This window comes from Bufo bufo, chromosome 3 (genome assembly GCF_905171765.1).
Source record: "Bufo bufo chromosome 3, aBufBuf1.1, whole genome shotgun sequence".
Classification (NCBI taxonomy): domain Eukaryota; kingdom Metazoa; phylum Chordata; class Amphibia; order Anura; family Bufonidae; genus Bufo; species Bufo bufo.
The window spans coordinates 579,953,909-579,959,239 of NC_053391.1; the positions used below are offsets into that span (position 1 = coordinate 579,953,909).

The 5,331-nt window shown below is 40.2% G+C and overlaps 1 long non-coding RNA gene across 1 annotated transcript; it reads left to right on the forward strand.

Moving 5' to 3' along the window:
* The first annotated feature begins 340 nt into the window (after positions 1-340).
* On the forward strand, positions 341-4,294 carry LOC120996080. The gene is made up of 3 exons (XR_005777723.1): positions 341-696; positions 1,477-1,689; positions 4,186-4,294. It is a non-coding gene; the product is annotated as an uncharacterized LOC120996080 (long non-coding RNA).
* The last annotated feature ends 1,037 nt before the right edge of the window (positions 4,295-5,331 follow it).

Consider the following 5,331-nt stretch of genomic DNA (forward strand, 5'->3'; position numbering starts at 1 on the left):
CTAGTCACTCTTAAAGGGGCGGTCACTATTCAAGTCACTCTTAAAGGGGCGGGCACAGTTCTAGTCACTGTTAAAGGGACGGTTACTATTCAAGTCACTCTTAAAAGGGCGGGCACAGTTCTAGTCACTGTTAAAGGGACAGTCACTATTCAAGTCACTCTTAAAGGGGTGGGCACAGTTCTAGTCACTGTTAAAGGGACGGTCACTATTCAAGTCACTCTTAAAGGGGCGGGCACAGTTCTAGTCACTGTTAAAGGGACGGTCACTATTTAAGTCACTCTTAAAGGGGCGGCCACTGTGGAGTTTAGTTCTTATATTTGCCTTGAATATAAATGTTTTTTTTTTATTTTTTACTTTCATATAGTTCCATAGGGAACTATATAAATATCTACTCTTTTACCGTTTTGATATTACATTATATTTTTGATGGTTGACATGACTATAATTACTAATAATTGTATTTTACAACTTTGGGATTACATCCTTTCATTGTTATCTTGCAGACTATGTTGGAAAAGGGATATGACGATCTAAAATGCCATCTTGAGAAACAGACCATAGTGCGGAGAGAGGCACGCCGGCTGTGGCAGCAGCATGGAAAGGTCCATTCCAAAAATGCCATGCTAAAGAAATGGTCGGACCTCAAACGGCATTGCATGGATCTGATCAAAGAGGTCAGAGACAAAAACTGTCCAGGTACGATGCTTACATAAATTTTCTATCACCCACCTATTGTTATTTATGTGTTCAGTTATGCAAATAAGTATTTCTATCCCTTTACAACTGATTACTTACTTCAGTGGTGTTGAAACGATGGAACGGGTGCTAGAGGCGGCACTTAGAGCCCTCTCTGTGGGCCGCATACCCTTGAAAATGTCTAAGGTGTACTAATCAGCTTTAGACATTTCCTACCATACAGCTTCGCAGGCACACTATTAACAGCACAGTCAGCATATTGAATGTAGGCAGCTGTTACAGCAAAATGATAATTGTGTGGAAGACAGACTATACTGGTATTCAGGTACAATGGTAACGTTGGAAATTTGCAATAAATAATTTAGTTGGGTTTCTCTTCTGCCTAAAAGTTCACAAGCACGGATTTGATAAATGTTGGGACACGTAGCTGATATTTACAATATATACATATACTGACAGCGAGATACAGATATATGATGTAAACCCTTATCCAATGTCAAAACAGTTGACTTGGTCCACCTTATTTCAATAACCCTGCAACAGTACCTTGCGAACCAATACCCCCCGCTACCTCATCCTAGCTATTAACATACTCAACTGTAAACCATCTGAAAGACTTCATTCATAGTTTCATCTAACACCAAATTATGTGAAATCAAACATAGGGGTAATCATTATCTTATCCAGATCCCACCATAGATTAATTTGTGTACCGTTACTTTTTTTTTTTTTTGCTTTGCTTGTTTATCTTGGTATTTTTTAAAAATTTGTTCATTACAGGGGTGCCTCTTCCGAAAAGTGCGCCCTAAGCGTTCGAATAAGAAGAAGGTGGTGGAAGAGAAGGCGATGACGGAGGATGAGGAGGATGATGAGCAGGAAGAGGAGCAGCCAGGACCATCAGGGCATCAGGCCCATAGCCCACCTGAGGCAGTTCAGGTCCAGGAGGATGAGGAGGAGGAAGAAGACGAGGTGGTGACCACCCCCGCCAGGAGGGTAAATATATTCTGTTGATGTTTTAATTTAAAAAATGTCCCCACACACATACAGGTGTCAGTTTAGTCTTCACCACAGGCAGATTTGATTCAAGAAAACAATTATAAACAAGTTCAAGTTCAACCTCTAATTGTTATTCAGACTTCAGATATTGCATAACCTAAAGTCCCCCACTTTGTGTTCACTCCAAGCAGTGTAATAAAAAGATTAGTATATCACCACTCTTTAGGGTCTGTCAGAGACCATCCTCATTTCTCTGCAGGTTCAGTTTTCACATCTCCTGTCCACACTTGAAAAGAACAGCATTTTTAATCCAAACTTTATTTAAAAGGCTTGATGGAGTACAGGAGTGACCTGTGACACTATATCTGTCTGGGCACTCGGTCCAAAAACCCGGACCCTAATTAAATCCACATAAAGTTTTTTTTACAGCTAGCTGATGTTACTGGTGTACTGATTTCCGTAAAGTATCTCAATGAGGCATACTGTTTAATATTGGATGTAACGAGCATCCAATATATAAATTTTTTCTTAGACTAAAAAATAAAGTGCACAAAACAATATTAATATTTATCTAAAAAATGGTGTAAAAACTATGAAACTGTCAACAAAGAATGTACAACACACAACAGTAATATAAAACATGAACACTATAAAGTAATTAATCTACATCAAAAGCATTAACTTAACTACTAAGTCCATAACCCTAAAGTCTAAAGAACTATTATTAATCCTAACTAAACCAATATATAATGGATTAACATAGTAACATAGTACAGAAGGCCGAAAAAAGACATCTGTCCATCCAGTTCGGCCCGCCATCCTGCAAGTTGATCCAGAGGAAGGCAAAAAAAAAACTGTGAGGTAGAAGCCAATTTTCCTCACTTTAGGGGAATAAAAAATTCCTTCCCGACTCCAATCAGGCAATCAGAATAACTCCCTGGATCAACGACCCCTCTCTAGTAGCTATAGCCTGTAATATTATTACGCTCCAGAAATACATCCAGGCCCCTCTTGAATTCCTTTATTGTACTCACCATCACCACCTCCTCAGGCAGAGAGTTCCATAGTCTCACTGCTCTTACCGTAAAGAATCCTTTTCTATGTTTGTGTGGGATATGGGGATAAATAGATGATGGGAGTGATCTCTGTACTGACCCCTGATATATTTATACATATTAGTTAGATCTCCCCTCAGTCATCTTTTTCTAAAGTGAATAACCCTAATTTTGATCATCTTTCAGGGTACTGTAGTTGCCCCATTCCAGTTATTACTTTAGTTGCCCTCCTCTGGACCTTCTCCAGCTCTGCTATGTCTGCCTTGTTCACAGAGGAGCCCAGAGCTGTACACAGTACTCCATGTGTGGTCTGACTAGTGATTTGTAAAGTGGTAGGACTATGTTCTTATCACGGGCATCTATGCCCCTTTTGATGCAACCCATTATCTTATTGGCCTTGGCAGCAGCTGCCTGACACTGGTTTTTGCAGCTTAACCAAAATTCCTAGGTCCTTTTCCATGTCAGTGTTACCCAGTGTTTTACCATTTAGTATGTACGGGTGGCTTGCATTATTCCTTCCCATGTGCATAACTTTACATTTGTCAGTGTTAAACCTCATCTGCCACTTATCTGCCCAAGCCTCCAGTCTATCCAGATCCCTCTGTAGTAGTATACTGTCCTCTTCAGTGTTAATTACTTTACACAGTTTAGTGTCACCTGCGAAAATTTATACTATGCAAGCCTTCTACAAGATCATTAATAAATATATTGAAGAGAATAGGGCCCAATACTGACCCCTGAGGTACCCCACTAGTGACAGTGCCCCAAGAGTGTGTACCGTTAATAACCACCCTCTGTTTTCTATCATTGAGCCAGTTACTTACCCACATACAGACGTTTTCTCCCAGTCCGAGCATTCTCATTTTATATACTAACCTTTTATGCGGTACAGTGTCAAATGCTTTGGAGAAGTCCAGATATACGACATCCAATGATTCGCCGCTGTCAAGTCTAGAACTTACCTCCTCATAGAAACTGATTAAATTAGTTTGACATGACCGATCGCTCACGAAGCCATGCTGATATGGCGTTATTTGCTTATTTCCGTTAAGATGCTCTAACATAGCATCTCTCAGAAAACCTTCAAACAGTTTACCCACAACAGATGTTAAACTTACCGGCCTATAGTTTCCAGGCTCTGTTTTTGGACCCATTTTGAATATTGGCACCACATTTGCCATGCGCCAATCCTGTGGGACAGTCCCTGTCAGTATAGAATCTGCAAATATCAGAAATAAGGGTCTGGCTATGACATTACTTAATTCCCTTAGGATACGGGGGTGTATGCCATCCGGTCCTAGCGATTTGTCTATTTTAATCTTTTTAAGTCACTGATGTACTTCTTCCTGGGTCAGACAGGGCTTTATCTGCTTTATACACCAAACAATGATTGTCTTTTAAAGTAGATTTAAAATGTATATTTCCTTTACTTTTACAGCAATAAACAACTTATTGAAAGACGTTAAAAAAAAGTGCAGCGGGAGCAGTGCGAATGCATGAAAAAGTTGAGGGATGAGCTGAACCTAGTAGAGGAGGTCAACAAAAAGGCCCTGGATGGACTGCTCCAAAAGCTCCAAGAAATGAAAAAATTGCCTTCATTTTTTTTTTTTCATTTGTTTTTTGGGGCTTCTGTTATTTATATTCTTAATATATTTTTTTATTTGAAGATTGTTTTATAAAACTTTATTGTTCTATAAAATTTGTTGTGTTTTGTTTTATTGTAACCAATGGGGTTACAGTACGGACAATTTAGTCTGGGCCAAATTTATTATACAAATATTCAAAGAAATATCCACAAAAAAAAATAATCAAAAAGTAGTTACGCCTTTAACCCCTTCACACATTATCACGTAAAGGTATGTCATTGCGTGACAGGGGATGTATGGAGCTGGCCTCTGCAGTGAGCCGCTCCATACGAACGATCTGCCGGCTATATGATACAGCCAACATCCGGCCGCACTAACAGGAAGCGGCGATCGCGCCGCCCCTGCCATTCAACCCCTCAGGTACCGCGATCAAGGCTCATTGCGGCACCTGTGACGTGATGCGCCTCCATCTTCCTTCCAATCGGAGCCACTGCAGTGAAATCGCGGGCCTCCGATCGGTTGCCATGGCAGCATGGACGCTGCTGAAGCTATTCAGGCCTGCCATGGCTTTCTCCATACTGAGCTATGCACGAGGCACAGCGCAGAATGGAGTGTGTAAAAACCCTATTCACCGTAATAGATCTCTATTATCGTGAATAGGAGACGGGATCAAAAGACCCCATGTACAAGGCCCCTATGGGGGCTAATTGCTGTAAAAAAAAAAGTTCAATAAAGTTTAATAAACACCACTATATTAAAAGTTTGAATCGCCACCCTTTCCCAATTTCACATATAAAACAATTTTTTCTAATACAAAACAGGGTAAATTAAATGGTGGCATTAAAAAATGCATCTTGTCCCGCAAAAAAACAAAGGCCAGACTTTACATTGAAAGTCAATGGGGGACGGATCCGTTTGAAAATTGAGTCATATTGTGTCAAATTCAAACGGATCCGCCCCCATTGACTTCCATTGTAAGTCTGGACGGATCCGTTTGC